Genomic DNA, 20651 nt, shown 5'->3' on the forward strand with positions numbered 1-20651 from the left:
TTGTAATTACTAAATACTTCAGTCTAGTGAATAGTTTTATACTGATGTTAAATGTTTCTTCTCTGATATATACACAAAATATGGGCCACGTTACTGGGTCTGGCTGAGCTGGGATCAGTACAGAACCTGGATGGAGGGAGGAAGAAAAGTAAGCCATTTTGCTAATGCCCTGATTCCCAGCATGATTTAGAAGAGCCTAATAGCGGCTCTAAATTATGCCAACAGAAATGGTCACTGAAGAACAAGCCCACTGGCTGGAGCACAGAGCATGGTTTCAGCCTGTCTCCTACGTTAGCTTTAGGCCACCATGGGATGCGACAGGGAAGCCCACAACTGCCACTCTGGGGCAGTATTAAGTCTCCTTTGCACTACTGGAGCAGTGCAAAGACAATTAAACTTAGGCTGAGAATCTGGGCCAATAACAATTTAAACAGCTTTCATCCCCTCACATTTTAGACCCTGAAAGATCCATCAAAACATAAGAGTGACCATACTGCGGCAGACCTAAGGTCCATTTAGCCCAGTATCCTGTCTTCCAACAATGGCCAATGCCAGGTGCCCAAAAGGAAATGAATAAAACACCCATTCCCAGCTTCTGGCAAACAGAGGGTAGGGACACCATCCCTGCCCAACCAGGCTAATAGCTATGGATGGATCTAGCCTCCATAAATTTATCTAGTTCTTTTTTTAACTCTGTTATAGATGTGGCCTTCACAACATCCTCTGGCAAAGAGTTCCACAGGTTGACTGTACATTGTGTGAAGAATTACTTCCTTTTGTTTGTTTTAAACCTGCTGCCTATTAATTTTATTTGGTGACCCCTAGTTTTTCTTTAATAAGGAGTAAATAACACTTCCTTATTTACTTTCTCCACACCAGTCATGATTTTATAGACCTCTATCATATCCCCCCCTAGTCGTCTCTTTTCCAAGCTGAAGAGTTTTATTAAACTCTCCTCATAATCTCCTCCGTCTCAAACACTTTATAAACTATAGTCTCAATCCTGCAAAAATGTCCCATCATGCTTAGTCTCATTGACTTCAGTCATCAGCAGATTAAGACAGGAATTGAAGAAGAATATCATTAACCTATCATTATGAAACTGCAGAGGGAAATTTCATGTAGGAATTACCCAAATTGGAATATGCCCAACAAATAAGGTTCATGGGCCCAAGGCATCATAGGAGCTTTAGTAGCTACAAATAGTCAAGACTTTGGGTTATATCTCATCAGGAAGACAGCACCTTTAGCGCTACGATGACCATTAATGCACTGCAGAGACACTGATTCAGAACTGATCCAGGATGGAAGAATGCCATATATCAAATCACCACCACTTCCAGTAGCAACCAGGGTTTTCTTCGAGGTCTCCTATCCAAGAACTGACCAAGCACATGCCTATTCAGTTTGTGATCAGATGTGATTACCGTTTGAGGTGCTATAATCATAAGCAGTGTGTCCAGTATCAGTGTAAGGAACTAAAATATCCCTAACTTTGATTCGCAGAATCCTTTTGTTGCTGCCTCACCAAGATACTTTTATTTTCACTGTTCTTATTTTTCAGAAAATCAATCCAAATACTCTGAGAAGTTAATAAATTAAAATATAGATTTTAATTGCTAACAGTTATTAAAATGAATTTTCCTCTTTATATTTATTTTAGGAATCAGATTTATTAGATATAGAAATAACATTTAAAAAAAAATCTTAAGATTTAGCAGTCATGTATTTTGACTATAGTTATAATTACTTTCTGAGGTAATGGCTAAACAATCCTGCTCTCGATTGCACTAGTACAAACCTGGACTAATTTCACTGACTTCATACAAGTTACCTAAGATTTACACCAGTTTAAGTGAAAGCAGAAGTGGCGCAATAAGTCTAACTGGATATTTTCCATATAAAAAGACTCAATTTTTAAGCTAATAAACCTTATGCTCATTTCTTGATTTAAAAGGTTGGTGTGACTGGTAAACTGTAGTTTCAATATTAGAAATAATGAGGTAGCACAAACTCAAGAAATGCAAACTTCCTGAGCAAAACCAACAAGCTCTCGAGATATTATTTTGCAAAGCTTTTTGATTATTAACTATTTCCTCACTGAATGATTACAGTTTTTGTCATTTGGATTCACAGGTACAAAAGAATGCTGATTAAAATAAGAACTCTTTAGAGATAGGAAACAATTTTCCATGTAGTTTTCAGCCAGTGCCCCTTTAACAATGACTTTCAGAAGTTGACATAAATATTATTGTAAAAATATAACATAAAAAAGCAGTAGCAATGTTCTGTAAACAGCATTAGCTCGTCAGCAAATAGCTTTTGTATTGGAACGATCAGACAACATATGTAGCTTTAAATTCAATCCATCTTCCTTGGATACAGCCTGACCTGTTTTTACTCATTCTGCAGTGTGAAAACACAGTAACACAGAGATGTGAGCGAGTATGGATGACTATGACCAATCATGGAAACTATTACTTAAGTGAAAAGTCCTTATTCACACAAGCAAGGATTCCAATGGTCCTACTTGCATGAATGGCTTTAGTGGGACTACGAACATGAATAAGGTTTTACAAGATTAGACTATGTTTGTACAATGTCATATATACCAATGCCCCTATCGACAAACATTTATTAATGTAACTTTATGGAGAAGAATAGTGTCACTGAACTCAGTAAGAATACTCACATAAAATTATTCATATGTGTAAGTAAGTATTGCAGGATGTGGCCCAAGCTTTCTAAGTCAAGGTACAATTTCTTTGTATGTGATAGAGTACAAGCCGTAGGTTCTAAGTCTGCTGCATCTTTGACCCCGCATAAAGTCTTTGTATTTCCTGGGTGCTGTTAACATAAAAATTGCAACAGGACTAGAAAGAATGTTCTCTTGCTTATTGTGCTGAAATTCTCTGGTACACTGAAATGCAGTGTTATTCAGAGGGATTTCAGAAACAGAGGTTTGGAATATTTTTCCATAAATGTAAATTTATTCTATTAACACTAGATCTCTTTACACAGATGTAGGGCCCTAATGGCGCAGGCCTTACAAAGAACCAAAAATGTTTTTTGAGTTTCAGTGGACTAGACTGAGCACAATTAACAACAGTTGCACATGTGAGTAAATGTAGTAGGCAGTTGATACTTAAACTTGGGAATATTATGTAAATATTATAAAGGCAGAGATGCCTAGAAAGAAACCATAATCTAGCTACTTTGATTTCTATGATTCAGTACAATGTGACTACAAAATACAATTTAAATGAACAACATCTAATTTAATTAAGTTAAACACCACATAAGAAAAAAATCTGCAAGACTCAGTCATCCCTTTTTGCTAGTAAGTGTAAGTAGCCATTTTGATCCCATTAACACAGCTTTGAGATGGATGATGTTCACCTGAAACAGTAAGGCTGAAATAACAAACAAAACGTGAACTTCCTTACTTTGTTTCAGTTTTGGTGTATGCAAAGCGTGAACACAAAAATACTTCATTTTCTTCCACTTCTGGTTTTCTATTAAAAAGAAAATTAAAGACATTTAATTTTCCCTCCAAATATATTAAATGATCAGAAATATACAATCATGGATGTTTTTATGTGAAAAAATCGCTTGCTAAACAGTTAGCTGGGGACAAACCTAGCTAAACCAGAAACCACCTATTTTAACAAATATAGGCCCTGAGCCTGCAGATGTTTGCAAGATTTGGGCCAAAGTATATATGGTTTGTGTTCTTCTGCTCCATTAATGGTAATGGAAGTCTACAGGGTTCTCCATCCTGATGTTACCAAAATATATGTGGCTCCTCTTTTGTGTACTATTTCAGAGAAAGTCAACACAGAGACACTCATGCAGCTATATCAAAAAGATGTTCTTTTTCTTAAAATTTATGTTAGGATCCTAGCAATTCATCTGCCTCCATAAAATGTTTACAGTTTCAATTTCTATGGGGAGCCCAGCAGGCTTCAAATATTGAAGGGCAGTTCTTATTGTCAAAACTGTCAGTTTTACGATAGCTTCATTTTTACGACAGTTTCACAAAGAATATATATATTCCAGTTGCCAATAAATAAGTGTACTATAAAAAAAAGCCAAACACCAACGAATGAGAATTTGCTGTGGGATCTTGCCACTTTAAATTATACAGTTAGCTTTCATTAACTCTGTTTAATACTGCTGCATTCCTTAAAAACAAAAATACAAATTAAACCATAAAAATGCAAAATAATGTTGTTGATAACCTTCACACCAGTAAACAGCTTTTTCATATCATGAGTTTAAGAAGACTTCAGCTTCTTTCAACCCAGATATGGTTCAAATGGTCTTGTAAAAGGAGGTTCTTTAAATTCACAATTTCAAAACTCCTTTCCTCTTTAGGCCTCCCTCCTTCCAGATGCAAAACTCTACCCTAACACAAGATGAACAACATTGCCTAGTGAACCAGTTATAGTGCTTTAGAACCACCATACGCAGATTCTGGTTCAATTTCTGGTCTCTCACTCCGCAGGCTAACAGGGGGTAAGAGCTCTGCTGAGACTGCATGTTTTTAGGGGAGAGTCTACTTCACCTCTTTGACCTCTCTGGCTGGTTAAATAAATGATGCTGGTGGGCTGTCTGGTGTCACTGACAGGAAGATGGTGGCTGGGAAACAATCTAGGGAATCCTCACAAGTTCATTAAGCTCTGGACAACTCTTGTGAGACATTAAATATACTGTTCTAAGTTTCAGGCTTTTCACCTTCACCTGCCTATACATAAATAAAAAAGCCAAATTAGCCTCTCCCGGATCTGGATAACATTCCTTTGTACAATCCCCCATGCCACTCTATTGCCAGCATAGACCCTGATCCAGAAAAGCACTTAAACACATGTATAACTGTAAGCACATGAATAGTCCTGTTGAAATCAATGGGAAAATTCACATTCTTAAATTTACATGTGCATAAAAGCTTTGCTGGATCCAGGCCCTAATGAGCTTGATGGCTCTGAGGGGTTGTTACTCCAATTAGAAATTCTGGCCAACACTTCTATAGCTCCAACTCTTTCCTAGGAAAATATTTGATATAGCTACATCTCATTTGTCCTCAAAAATATGAAAAGTATTTCTTAAAAAGGTGTGTCAAAACAGTGATTTAATGAGCTGACATACTGGAAATCACCTAAAATTAATAATTAACTGTTTACCAGAATCATGTTAAATTTCCAGTGGATACTATTCAAATTAAAATTGTCAGAAAAACCTGAAAAAGAACATAGTGTATAAGCCTATATATAAACATACATATACATACACAAGTGTCTATAAAGCACCAACACTTGTTTTACATCTGCCTTTACTTTGAAATGGGGAAAGCCCGTGTTACACCTCTTTGAAAAAATTAAACAAATCTTCCCCCACACCTCAGCCTCTTCCAAAACCAAAGTGCAGCATGACATTTGCTGCATGCACTTTCGATATACGCCTTACAAGCGCGTGGTAAATGCCTTCTTTTTAGAGATGATGCAAATTACAGGTATGCAGATGGAAATGCTAAAATGTGTTCTAGTTTCACTCTCAAAAGTACTCTTGAGACTGCAACCACATGATTCAAAACTATTTGTACTCCTTACTTCTGACACTCAAACACATTCTCTTACTCTGTTTGCACAAAGACAGCATAAAGAAATGAAAAATATGCTTTTCCCATAAGTTTTAAAAGAAAACATATTTTAATCATTTGTTAGATAACAAGCATCTATAACTTAAAAGCTAAAACAGCTGACCAGAACTTGTGTGTTCTTTCTTTTGTACTTTCCTGTTTGAGCTATACTTTCAGTATCATACCAAAAACAAAAAAACAAAAACAGATTAAAAAAAATTTTTTCAAAAAATAAGAGACTCCTACTTCATAACATAAGGTTTTCATTAGATTTTAAGCAAATGTTAAAAACAAAATAGATTCAATTTAAAAATATGATCTTAGCATTTACTTTTGTACCCTTTTCACAAAGGGTTTAAATATATAGATCACTCATATGTACAAATTCTGAAGTTTTAGAAATTACACTCAAAATAATAATATTTATCAGATACTACATGATGTATATGTTCAAAGCACTACAAACTGTAATTAATCTACACAACATTCCTGTGAAGTAGGCAGGTGAGTATTATTACAGATAGGATATTTAAAGATTCAGTACTAGGCACAGGAAGGTGAAGTGGCTTGCCCTTACAGTGAGCCAATGGCACAACCAGTATTAGAACCCATGAGTTCCTCGGTTCCTCAAATTCTATCTTGATTGCACTATACCACATTGCCTTGGGCCTATCTGAAAAAGGACATTACAAAAATGATCTGTGGGTGGTGACCATCTGCAGTTATGTGACTCTGCACTTCAGGATTGAATGCAAAATCAGCACAGTATTTTATTGAATTATTGATTATCAGCTAAAACGCACTATGCTTTGTATACTTAAGAAACTAATCTCAGTCAGAATTTACCACGGAACATTTGATATGCTGGAAAGCATGAACCAGTAAATGTAAAGACGTGGATAGGCAGAAATTCAGCATGAAAGGAAAGCATAACTTCTCTTGTCTTTTAGAGAACCTCTACAACAAATAATTATGTACTTATTTACCATATGACAGGTATCAGTGCTTTGTATGAGATATTATGAAGTTACACAGTTGCCTAATGGAATGCATTCCTCCAACAATAAAGCACAACATGTCAAAGAGATATCATGAAAAATAGGAGATTTGAGCTTATAATTTAGCTGAGCCTCACAACCACATGATGAGGAAAAGTTCACAACGTTATCAGGGTTGCAGATAAGAGGGTTTACCTACCAGGATGTGTGTTTTAAAAATACACAAGGAAGAGGAAGCTGGTCATTGGCAAGGAAGGAGATGAACCAGGCCCACAGAACCCAAAGCTAGTCCTGTCTCTGTTCTATAAACTAGCCATGTCTATCACTAGTACAGTACTTCTCAAAGTTGGGCCACTGCTTGTTCAGGGAAAGCCCCTGGCGGTCCGGGCCAGTCTGTTTACCTGCCGCGTCCACAGGTTCGGCCGATCGCAGCTCCCACTGGCCGCGGTTCGCCGCTCCAGGCCAGCACATCCCTCGGCCCACGCCGCTTCCCGCAGCCCCCATTGGCCTGGGATGGTGAACAGCGGCCAGTGGGAGCCGCAATCGGCCGAACCTGCGGATGCAGCAGGTAAACAAACCGTCCCAGCCCACCAAGGGCTTTCCCTGAACAAGCGGTGGCCCGACTTTGAGAAGCACTGCACTAGTATATTAGTTATTGTGCTCCACATGGTAATATTTCATAGCAAATCATTTAATTGTGGCTTGCAATGTATGAAATTAAATATGATAGTCACTTTTGAAAATGTTACCTAAGTGACTAGGAGCCTACAACCAATTTTCAAAAGTGATTTAGGTACTTGGGATCCTAAATCACATTGACTTTCAGTATTATTCATCTCTGTAAGAAGGGTTAAACAGTTATGGTAAAAAGTGTATTGCATGTAATATTATATGTTTCATCAATACTGTAAATATATTTTATCTGTTTTCAATTTTTTTTAAATATACTCATGTCAAGCACCTCCCTTGGATTTTTTTAAACATAGTAAACCTCACATCTTATCGACAAGATACCAGAAGTGAAAATTTAGTTGGTATATGAATTATTTAAAATATTAATTATGAACTAAATAAATAAATTTAACCACTTGGCTATTTACATTATTTGAGTGTGCTCGACTTGGTTTTATCAAATTATTTGAAGATAGTTCCTTCTGCTACTGCTTACATCATCTGCAGAGTTTGCGATACATCTATGTGCCAAAACCATCTTAAACCTATCCATGGTTGATGATAAATAAAATACTACCTGTAAATCTGCAGACACCACACTGTGTGGATATTTTCCTAAGCATGTAATTAATTATCAAAAGTATGAAACACTGAACCCTAAAAAAGAAAAAGAAAATAGCACATTCACAAACTGGACTTTTAAAAACACTTTAAAAACACTGTATTAATTTCCTTTTTTCATATTTGGCCTTGCTATCTCACATTATGACACATTGTCACTGAGAAGAATCAGATCAGATAGATTTTCCTACATTAGTTATGGCATGGCATAATGTCCTTGATTAATCACATCAAGGCAAAATTTTACATTATCAAAAACCCCATTTTTTTCTTAGAACCACAAGATGTGTGTGCATTTTGTATATTTACATGACATAGCATGCAAGATTAAGTGTTGGAGGATTATTATTTTTGTCTCATTTCTGAGGAAGGTGTGTTTTAAAACAGCTAAACTATTCCACAAAATTAGATTTAAAATATATCAGCAGAAAATTATTCAATCTATAAAGAAGTTAATATAACAAATATTAGTTGTGCTGGTCTATTTCTAATATTGACTTTTAAGGTCTTGATAATTTCATAATGTACTACACAAATGTCTCTGTTAACATTCCTTTTTCCATTTCATGTAATTTCTAAAATCTTTTAAGCTATTTTATTTACAAGATTTTATATATACAATGTCAATATAGTCTTGATGGGCTGAGTCAAATGCTGCAGGTCAATTAGGATGTCAAAATGAAATGAAAGTATGTCAAAATAAGCTGCATAGCATTTATAAATATGCTATACGTAAAAATTATGTGTGAGAGCTACAGAAACTGTTAAATGTGGAGTTGTAAGCTTTTCTTGGAGTCAAAGAGATAACCCTAGCTGTTGTACAAATATTACCAGTGGAGTAGCTTTTTAGCTCCCTGAGAATGTCCACTGCTTTGGGGATAATAATTTCTAAGCTTTCATCAAAATACTGCGAGAAATTTGGGTTACATACATTACAAATATATGCAAATAAAATTCACAAAATCTGAACACTTCATCTTGATTGGGATATGCGGAAAGAAACACTGACATAGGGACATATTTTAAAGCAGAAAGCCACAGTTTTATTAAACTTTAACGGATAATTTCTCCCCACCAAAAAATACCAAATATTTACTTGGATCCAGAATGGTGTTAAATTGCCTCCATGCCAAATAACCAATATTCAGGATTGGCCCCATTCAGCCTAGCCGCTAGGATTCAGCCTACCTCCTAGGATTCAGCCCACCTGTGAGTCCTCTGATTCTGTCTCAAAAAGGGGGAATGAGGGTATACATGAAGACCATCTCAGTCTTCAAAAACTTAAGGTTTCCCTTCCTTCCTATAGGCCATTAAATAAGTGCTGAAACTAGGGGTGCTCCTGCACCCCCTGGCTTTAAGTGTTTTCCATCATATACAGGGTTTAGAGTTTGGTTCAATGGCTCTTGGCACCCCGATTATACAAATTGTTCCAGCACCCCTGGGCCATTAGGTCTACCAGTCATTTCTTGGGTTCATCACTCATGCTTATCTCTGGGAACTGGCCCTTTTGAGCCTCTTACCCACACTGGATTCTGGCTGCAAGTTGTGATGAAATTACAAACCTCACTTACAATCTTACAACTTTTAATTCCTGTCCTTACTCCTTATTAACCTAAAACTGAAGCTCAGGGTGCTGCTAGAAAGGTGAGAAAACCTATTGGACACCTTGCCAATCTTGTGCCAAGGTAAAAAAAAATAAAAAATCTTCCTGATACCCAAATGTGGTGATTTAGTCAGACCCCAACATCCTGGAAATGACATTCAAACTATACCTTCATCACAGGGTAGGGAGCACAAGGCAACAGGTATTGGAGAATAACTGCTGTATGCCCCTATGGCTCCATACACAGCAAGTGAGTGAGGCAATCAAGTATTCCATCCCATTCATAGTCTAGCCCAGAGGTCGGCGAGAAGTGGTGTGCTGAGTCTTCATTTATTCACTTTAATTTAAGGTTTCGCATGCCAGTAACACATTTTAATGTTTTTTAGAAGGCCTCTCTCTATAAGTCTATATACTATATAACTAAACTATTGTCATATGTAAAAGTAAACAAGGTTTTAAAAATGCTGATCTTACGCTGCCGGCCCGCTCAGCCCGCTGCCAGCCTGGGGTTCCATTCACCTAGGCTGGCAGTGAGCTGAGCGGGTCCTGCGGCTGGGACCCCGACTGGCAAGGGGCCGGCAGCCAGAACCCCAGACCAGCAGCAGGCTGAGCGGGACCGGCGGCCGTGACCCCAGACCAGCAGTGGGCTGAGCGGCTCAGCCCACTGCCGGTCTGGGGTTCCGTCCGCCAGCTCCTTGCAGCCAGGGTCCCAGCTGTCGGCCCTGCTCAGCCCGCTGCCAGTCTGGGGTCCTGGCCCTGCCCACATAGAGTGGGTACCTACCTTATCCCTGGTTTTAGCCCACTCTCTTCCTCTCTCTCTGCATTGAGCTGAGGGTGGAAGTGCACTGAGCACAAGGCTGGGGGTGAAGGAGCAGGCTGGGGGTTGGGGTGTAGGGTCTGGCCAGGAGCTAGAATTGGGGGGGGGGGACTCAGGGTTGGGACAGGAGGTTTGGGTGTGGAGCGCTTACCTGGGCAGCTCCCATTGGGTGTGAGGGGTGCAGGTGGGAATGTGTGGGCGGGGAAGGGTGCAGGAGTTTCCGTTTGGTGCTCAGGGTGGGGGTGGGAGGGTACAAGAGTCAGGGTGTGGGGAGGCTGGGTATGTGGGGGTGGTGCAGGAGTCATGGCAGAGGGCTGGGGGCATGTGAGGGGGGTGCAGGAGTCATGGCAGAGGGCTGGGGGCGTGTGAGGGGGTGCAGGAGTCAGGGCATGGAGTATGGGGGAGCTGGACACTGCAAATGCAAATAATTTACATTCTTTGTGCGCAGACAACTCAGCTTGTCTGGAAAAAAAATTCAAATAAGTGTTCAGAGGGCAATCAAAACCAGGATACATTTACACTCCTATAATTACATTTATTAATTTTGGATGACTCTTTAGAAGCATTCATGTAGCTGACCTCTCCATTCATCAGGTGTTCCTTGCTGAGAATCCGCTGGGCATACCTCACAACCTAGGAGGTACGAGATGCAAAAAAGGGGGGATTTCTTTTAAAAAAGCAGCACTATTGCTTTTCCCCTAACAGCTTATGCAAAAAGTTTTGTGGGGGAGAAAAAGGCCAGAGTCAGGGCTGGGGTCGTGGGGGAGTGCAGGGGTCAGGGCAGGGGGCTGAGTATGTGTGAGGGGGATGCAGGGGTCAGGGCAGGGGCCTTGCGGTGTGGGCTGGAGTCATGGGGATGCTCTCTGCCCTGAGTGGCTCACAGCAGGGGACTGGAGGGGATATGCCCTGATTCCACCCTCCTTCCCCAAGGCCCCGTCCCCGCCTCTTCTCCGGAGCAGTGAGCACACTGCGGCTGCGGTTCCGGCTCCGCTTCTCCCCCTCCCTCTCCAGGGCCATCAGCTGTTCGGCCGCAGGGAGGAAGAGGAGGAGGGGCAGGAACCCAGCACGCTGAGGGAAGAAACAGGGGAGGAGGAAGCTTGGCTGCCAGTGGAGGCTGCCCTTCAGCAGCAGCCGGCAGGACCAAGCTTCTGCCCCCTGCCCCCACAGGAGAGAGCGGTGGGCGGGGAGCGGAGAAGAGCAGGCTGGGCCGGGCAGATTTTTTAATGGCACGCTGCTGCCTGCCGGGGTCCCAACCGCCAGCCCCGCCCAGCCCGCTGACGGCCTGGGTTTGGCAGCGGGCTGAGCGGGGCCAGCGGCTGGAACCCCGGCAGGCAGCAGCGTGCCATTAAAAATCGGCAGGCGTGCCATAGGTTGCCGACCCCTGGTCTAGCCAATGGATGCCACGTAGGCACAATCTTCATGTGTGTCCCAGGGGGAGCAGGACTTCACCTCTCCTCTTGATGCTAGGGGTTGTCTATCTCTGGCCAGTTCAAGAATTCTTCCATCAACCTAGCACTGTCTACACCAGGAGATAGTGACGTAGTTAAACTAACCTAAGGGTTGTGGAATTTTCTCACCCCTGAGCGATGTAGCTAGTTCGATCTAATTTTCTCGTGTAGACCAGCCCTAAAGTATTATCAGCATTATTATACCTCAGGGGGATATATTCTTTCAGAAAAAATAAACTTGAGGATATAAATATTTTAAGCCACAACTTGAACTACAAAAGCAATAACCTCTCTGTAAATTAGCTACCCAGATTATAAAATCATTCAAAGTTTAAAAAGAGAGGCTAAAAAGCAGTGCAATGTGTAGAAACTAAGAAGTGAAAAGTGGTGTACAAGTTCTCAGTGTAATTCTCCCTGCTATTGTGATGTTTTTCATCTCTGATATTCAGTTTTAGTCTTTAATAGGTTTTTTAAATTTAATTATATAAAACTTTACAAATATATAAAATGTTTATGTTATACAAGTTAAAGGGATGTGCAAGATTGGTAGACTAAAAGTATGAAATATCAACTGTGTTATGTATTGCAAGTGCATATATGTATTGCCTTTTTCCCAAGCTCTTCTCACCTGCTTCCGTCTTGTGGGCAGGCAGTAAAATGAAATTTACAAAAATCCTGCAGTCTGCTTAAACAGAAACAGAAAAACAAAAAGTAGAAAAATACAAAGCATGTAAGTGCAACTGCATCAAAACTGTACATTTTTTGTTATTGTAAGGCCACAATAAGTGTAAGTTGTGTTTATTTTTTAAATAAATACATTTTGAAGATGCACCGCTTTACTATACTGAGTGGTAGCCTTGGGACCATACATGCTGGGTAACACAGAGGTTATGATATTTATGTGACTAAAAGTTGGGATCTGTTCATTTTCCAATTAGAAAACAGATGTTGTGTCTTTATTTACTTAACTCAGTGGCAATGTAATGACTCTGTGCATCTGGGAATCTTCACATGGGCAAGCTGAGATTGAGACTGGAGTACTGAGTGGGGAGGATGCACAACTGCTCCTGGCATCTACTAGAAACATTAAAGGAAAGTTAATACAACCAAAAACTGTGTTGACTTTGCTGAGGAAATCCCTCAATGCTGGGGAACACTCTTAAAATGAACTCCCAAAGCAGAAATTGAGGGTGTTTCTCTAATAACCACTAAGGAGGAGGCAGGTGTCTCAGATTCAGTGCCTCTGCATGGGTAGCCTTATGTCACGGTGACAGTCAGTATCCCTATGCTCACCCTTTTTACAAAATTATAATGGATTTTGTACAAAGTATGCATTGTGAGGTATCATTTGAAAACTCATAATTTGCTGATCATTATTGTCATGGTAAAATATGTGTGGCAACATTGTATGTAAAGTTATAAGATTCTATTGTATGACGTTACTAAAACATATTCTAAATGTGGGAAAACAGCCACAAACCAGTTCCTCAGGGACAGAAGGCGAACTGACGCCTCAGCCAGGTGTCAATGAAATTAAATGGACTATCGCCTGGTTAAGAAGCCATTCTTTGGCAGGAAAAAGGGTGCGAGCAAGAAATTTACATCTTGGCAACGAACAGCTGGAGGTTCCCATCTCCAGAACCTCAGCTGAGATTATTTTCAAAGAAAAAGAGAACTATAAGAAAGGAGAGCAAAGGCCCCAAAATCTCTCTCTCCATTCATCTCTTCTCACGGCATCAACACCACCTGAATGATGAGGAAATTAACACAAATTGAGGCAAGGTCCTGGCTGGAAGGATTCCAGCCAGTAAGAGTGCTAGAGCATGTGGTGAGAGAAACTTTTGCTTTGAAGTCACTTAGTTTGTTTAAACTAGCTATTAGTTTGCATTTTACTTTAATTTCTTTGTAACTTATTCTGACTTTTCTGCCTCCTTACTTGTAATCACTTAAAATCTCTATTTCTGTAGTTAATAAACTTATTTTATTGTTTTATCTAAACCAGTGTGTGTTTGGATCGAAGTGTTTGGGAAACTACATTTGAGATAACAAGGTTTGTTCATATCATTTTCTATTAACGAAATGACGGACTTTATATGAGCTCGTATTCTCCAAGAAGGTGCTGAGCAGTACAAGACACATTTCTGGGGGGAAGTCTGGGACTGGGAATTTGCTAGTGTTTCCCACACTGTAACTCATGGGTGGCTGGCTACAACATTCATACAGCTGGGAGTGATTTACATGTTGGAGGCGATGTCTGAGCAGATCAGGAGTGGTTGCTCTCACAGTGAAGCAGTGTAAAAGGCACCCCAGGTTGGAGAATTGAGGGGACACAGCTGTCCATCAGTCTAGATTGTACCCTGAAGAATGTCACAGTCCTCCACAGATCTCTTGGGGATGCAGGATGGTTTGCGAGCTGGCCCCCCAGTTATTCTGCAACGAAGCCAAATGCCACGAGCGGGGAATTCTGAGAGCAGAATCTCAGGGAATTTCCTAGCCCCTATGCAGGTTTTTCTGCATAGAGGCATAATCTGACCCACAGTGCTTTAAATACACAAATATTTTAAAACATTACTAGGGCAGCAGTCAACATATTACTCCTCTTAAACAAATATATTGTGCTGGTGCTTCAATTAGTGGATAGCAAAAACATTAAACACCTTAACTTCTGCCATTTTTCACTACACCATGAGGTATTAACATTTAAGAATAAATTATTATTAAAAATACTACTAATAAAATCCTCAGTTTGTATTGTTGCTAGGATTTAATGTCCAAACAACTGTTTTAAAATGATGAACTGATTATCTGAAGATAACTCATTTTTGATACCGAGAAATGCGTTCTATTCCAGCAATAAAAACATTCGATAACTAGTTACCAATTACAGAAATAGCATGTTTTTAGCCTTAAATGGCTAGCAAAGAGCAGAGATAAAAAAAAGAAAAATAACCATATTGCCAATTGAAATCTCTGACTTACTTTTTGAATATCTATTATGCAAGAGAGTCAGAATGCCAGTAAAACCTAAGACTTTCATGAAAACATTATTTTGTGTATATGGCTTAGATACAAAGCTAAAAGCAGAACTGACAACTGAGCTTGGGAAAGTAAGCCTTTTTGCCAACGAATTTCTTGCAAAGTCAACAATTATAATTTATTCTGATCCTTTGTGTCACCATATTAGTAGTTATTTTTCAGCAATCCCAGAGCAGCTACAAATAATGCCATAGAAGAGAACTGATATAATTACATGCTGAAAAAGACAGTCCAGCACCCTTACACTCAAAACTACCCTCTGTGGCTCCTTCATACCCCATATGTTGCTAATAAAACTGTTTGAATCATACCTAGGAGACAGTTTTACTGATATTGTATCAGGTCCCTGGGTTCTTCATGTGAGATACGATGTCACTAGAACTATAACTATGCAAATTTTGCAATACAGAATCCCACTGGACAAAATATTACGCACATAATTCGCAGTATGAAACTGCGCATTAGCAAAATTTTTGTAACCACTACGTTGAAAAATCTCAGTACATTGAAAGCAGATTCAAGAAGTATTAAAGAGTAATCTACATGTACATGTGAAACACACCTTTACCTACAAAGACAGCAGTGATATCTGTCTCAAAAAGGGAAATATGATTTTGTGTTCATCTGATAATTCACAGAAAGTTTTAGAACAGATATTGTCTAATTAGTGAACAGTTTTCAATAACATTAAAAAATAATAGCCTACTTTAGAATCCTTAAACTAGATTTTCAAGCATGAGGATCTAACTTTCATCCACACAAAAATTAGTCTAACTTGCATCACACAACAGCCTTCAGTTTTGGGTTTCTAGTGACTGCATGTACATGTATCAAGAATCTGCAGTACTGGGTTTTATGAATGTACTTTAAAAAGTATCATCAGAAAGCAACATAAAATAGGGGAGAATAGGGGTGTCTTATGGTCTAAATACTGGCTTTGGAGCCAGGAACACGAGTTCTAATCCTGGATCTGACTTCAAATCCCTCTATGGCCTCAGGCAAATCAAAACCCCTCTCTGCCTCTCTTCAGTGAAATTAGGATCTCATTTTTGTTATTATTTGTACAGCATTAATATGGTCAGTGCTTTATGGACACACAAAATGACAATTCCCTATCTTGAAGAGTTTACAATCTAGGTAGACATCTTGCAAAGCTGAGGGTAGGGAGGCAACAACAACAACAACAAAAAATCAGTGTGACGAAGCAGCAAAGCACGTCATACGTCTTATTCCTTCCATGGTTTTATTGTAGTTGTTTCTCTACTAATAGTTATCATCATCAAGAAGTATGTTTTAAAGAGGAATTTGAAAAAAAGAGATGGTGATTGCATGGCAGATTGGGATTCCAGGTTTAGGGAGACAAAAATACTTAACTATGGCAATGTTTGTAAAGTGTTATATACAGTAAGTTCTGAGTATTATTAAAAGCAAAAGCACTGTACTAGCTACCCTCCTGATGTAGTTAGAATGTTTTTTTAATATGACTGTAAACAGAAAACAGGTAAATTAAATAAGGTATCACATATTCCAACTAAAATGCTTCCATAAGGGCTAGAGTGTGGTAGTTTTACTCACACTGAGACTTCAACTTTATAAATGGTTCTATTGACTTGTCTGGATTACTCCTAGTGTAAGGTTCCCCTTCAAGACATTGAGTGATATTTTATGAACTAGATGGTTTACACTGTGTTCTACAAACACTTCATAGCACCTTGGCATGCCATTGGTACTGGATTTTATTACAATACAGTTTTGAGATAATTTTATACACGCACACACGTACATACTTTAGTAAGTTTGCAAAAAAACAACTACCCTGCAATGTGGTGCAATTGAAATGTTGAGATTTACATACTTCAGTATAAGACTGCTAAAGATAAAAGATTGAAAAGTCGTATTTTGAGAAAAGTAAGGTCTATATAAATCAAATTTTATCAGTATAGGCTATAATCCAGCACTTAAGAACATACTTACCTTTAAGCACGAGTAGTCTGACTGATCTAAGAAACACTGCCATCGGTGGGGACTACTCATGTGCTTAAATTCAAGCATATGCTTACGTGCTTTACAGAATTCAGGACTATTGGCATCATGGATCACCACAATGTAAAATACTCAATCCTAAAAAATAAATCAGTAGAAAAAACAAAAGCAAGATCAACATGAAAAGTTTATTCAAAAGCCTTAAAAATACACTCATGATGAACAAGAGCTATTATTTACTGGCTAAGTGAGTTCTAGAGCTAAAATGTATTAATGAAAACAGTCAATATTAAGGGGTAGACAATAGAGCTTTTAGAAGATAGCTAAATGTTCCGTAAAACTGAGGCCCCTGGACCAAAAAAATAAACACAGTTCCTGTCTCCATCACCTTTGGTCTTTACCATTCTCAGTAGTTTAATATTAAAGGAGCTTGGGGGGTAGACCAGTCTCGATGAGGGCTTCCTCACCTTTGATATATATCTTCCCCTTTGATTCCCTCTTGAGTTTGTTAACATTTAGGGGATGCAGGGTAGACCCCAATGATGGCCACTGGTGGAGCCCCAAGGAGATCAATGCATTCATCAGTTCTAGGGTTAAGTTTATATATCGTAACAAGTGAGTTGGGAGGAAAAAAGGTACAAAATAGAGTTTTGGTGGGAAGAAGGTGAAGTTGAGAGAGATGGGAGGACAGTGGTGTGTTTACTAGAATACACTGAAGTATTATCAATAATTGAACTAAATTATATCTTTTAAATAAATGAATACCATACATTTTGTAATGGATTTGCTTTTTATTATTCTTTGTTAGCTGGCAAAATTCAGTCATTTGTTATTTGTCTCCCAGTCAGTGTGAATTGGCTAGATTCTAACGTAGCAGTAATATGATTTTTTTATCCAATTAAACTTCTACAGTACCTGCAACATTTTAAGTTATAGTGACCAATCAAACTAAGTTTTAATATAGCCTATCATGACAGAACTACAATAAACCTAGTTTTGAAAATAATATGGCTCCTAACTGCAGCAGTAAATTCCCCTGGCAACAACTTTCTCAAATAGCAAAATGCAGCCCTAAACACATAGGCCACCATTGAACAATTATGCAGAAACCTTAAAAACCCCAAGTCACGTGTTTTAGTGAAATAATTTCTGGACCCAGTATCAAAGTAAAAATTTGGCACACTTAATAGCCTGAGGCTCAATAGTTAGCACCTAAGATTTGCTGAAGTTCAAACACAAGAAATGTACGGACATCCATTCCCAGATATTCAAACAGCATTTAAACAATGGAATACCCACAGCACTTCTTTATTAACAGAGCAACAAAACCGTTAACATTAGCATAATTGTGACACTTCAACCCATATTTGGAAATAATAGCCAATGGAGCTAAACAAATTGAAAACAAGATAGGTCCTAAAGATGAACCACCTGGAACTCCAGTTATGATTGGATTTTATGATCTAAACACATTTCCATTTATAAAAATTGGCATGGTAATATCACTCACGTAAGCCTTAAACCACAGGAACATGACGGACTGGGATTTCAATGCAGTCTTTAAAAAGAGCAATGTTAAGTACAGTAGAACCTCAGAGTTATGGACACCTTGAGAATGGAGGTTGTTCGTAACTCTGAAATGTTTGTAACTCTGAAGAAGCCATTATGGGATGCTTCTCAGGGCGGACTGCTCGGAGCAGGAGCTCTCAGCTCTACAGAGGCTGCCCAGTGAGTGGGGGTGAGGATAGGTAGCTGGTTCTAGCCTCCTGACTGCAAGGATGATGAGTGAGGTACTCTGGGACACCGCAGTGTCAGTGGGCGCATGGTGCAGGCTGTGACCCTTTAAAACTGAGCAGCTGCTCCAGAGCGCAGCATGCAGGCAGGAGATTGGGCTCCAGCTCCAGCAGCTTACACTCCAGGCCAGGTTTCAGTAGCAGCTGGGAAGTTTCTTTCCCGGGCTCTGAGCTTACAAGCTTGTCCCCCTCCCAGCGGGGGGGGGACACACGACATTCATCACCTCCTACCTGCGACTGCCCTGAGCCATGGCGAGTAGGGGGTGAGGACAGGCAGTCCAGATGTGCCTACCTTTAAGATGCAATACAGACACAGTACTTTCTGGTGTTTGTTTTTGTCTCTGATGCTGCCTGATAGCTTACATCCGGTTCCCCATGGTGTCCAGTTGACCGGTCAGTCCGTAACTCTGGTGTTCGTATCTTTGAGGTTCTACTGTAGTTCGGGACTTAAACATTTCTCAAACTCTGCAGCACTGTACTACAACGTGAAAACTAGAAACTACCCAGAAACAGACTAGAATCAAAAGTCAGTATGTAGTCAATATTCTACTGTCCAAATTAAGTGAAATACAAAAGACAAAGAATAAAGGAAAAGTACTTCTAAAAATGCATTACTTTTAGTCCAACAGTGTTATGCAGTCAAGCAGGACTGAAGGATTGCTGCAAAAGCTGCTAAAATATCAATATCACCTGCATGGATCATGAAGAGGTTTTTTCCCCTTCCCCAACATATTCCTGGGAGGGGTGGAACTCCTTCCTCTGAAGCATCAAGGATGGCCATGGCTGGAGAAGGGACTTTGCAAGGGGACGGTCAAGTACAATCTCTCTCTCAGGTATGTGGCTGGCTGGTTTTTGATCTCATGCTCAGGGTCTAACTGATCACCACATGTGGGGTCAAAAAAGAATTTCCCCCGAGATCAAATTGGCAGTGACCTTGTAGAGTTTTCACCTTCCTCTGCAACATGCGGGTTGTGGATCATTTGCCAGGATTATCTGGGTATATCTCACTAAATCATTTCTCTGTCACTGTGGGAGCCTCAGGCACTGGTGCACCTTGGATCTTCCTATTCTCTGCCTGTGGCACATAATCTGATTTCCTATAGGCTAAAATACTTTGGTCAAATTTTGGTTGCTGGATGCAGTGAGTGGGTATTGGATGGTCTTGGTGACCTGTGATATACAGGAGGTCAGACTAGATGACGTAGTAGTCCCTTCTGGCCTAAAACTCTGAATCTCTGAAGAATATTTGTTGTCAGTATTTAAAAGCCAATCATTAGTGACCCAAGTCCCCATAGCATCCTAAATCTTGAATGATATTCTAGAAAAAAGAGAACAAATATGAAGACATGGTAAAAATCGGTTGAACCGCTTTCAAAAACATTGAGTAATTATGGCAGGTTGGTAATCAGAGGAGACACCTAATATCTAACATTCATTTCGCAAGGGGAAAATGGGGAAAATGTAGCAATGTTCCACAGTATTCTATTTGTAACCAAACTATCCAAACGTGGGCCACACTAATAGGGGATTTTGTTTTACAAAGCAAAAACAACAACAGTTTGAATCTGAGTCCCATTTATCTAAAACAGGGGTCAGCAACCTGCGGCACGCAAGCTGATTTTCAGTGGCACTCTGCTGCCGGCCTGGGGTTCCGTCCGCCAGCCCCCTGCCAGCCGGGGTCCCGGCCACCGGCCCCAGTCAGCCCACTGCCGGCCTGGGTGGACAGAACCCCAGACCGGCAGCAGGCTGAGTGGGGCCTGCAGCCAGGACCCTGGCTGGCAGGGGCTGGTGGACGGAACCCCAGACCGACCGCTTCCTGCCACTGGCCCGCTGAGCCCGCTGCCAGTCTGGGATTCCATCCGCCGGCCCCTGTAAATGTAAAATGTATTACTGGCATGCGAAACCCTAAATAACAGTGAATAAATGAGGACTTGGCACACCACTTCTGAAAGGTTGCTGACCCCTGATCTAAAATCTCCAAAGGTGCTGAGAACAAGGCAGCATTCAGGTCCATGGATGGGGTGCGGGACAGGTTCGGATTG

General features: G+C 40.0%; 1 protein-coding gene across 5 annotated transcripts in view; it reads right to left on the reverse strand.

Moving 5' to 3' along the window:
* GTDC1 (glycosyltransferase like domain containing 1) overlaps window positions 1-20651 on the reverse strand; it is a 258004-nt gene that overhangs the window by 216085 nt on the left and 21268 nt on the right. For 4 of the 5 annotated variants that reach the window (XM_024213651.1, XM_024213652.1, XM_024213649.1 and 1 more), the window contains exon 3: window positions 3447-3515. The gene's annotated coding sequence lies outside the window, so the exon portion shown is untranslated. Of the gene's footprint in view, window positions 1-3446; window positions 3516-20651 lie in introns of those variants that run through there. The other variant, XM_024213653.1, reaches the window with a different exon arrangement.

Source organism: Terrapene carolina, unplaced genomic scaffold, assembly GCF_002925995.2.
Source record: "Terrapene carolina triunguis isolate 2854851 unplaced genomic scaffold, T_m_triunguis-2.0 Scaffold62, whole genome shotgun sequence".
NCBI classification, from domain to species: Eukaryota; Metazoa; Chordata; order Testudines; family Emydidae; genus Terrapene; species Terrapene triunguis.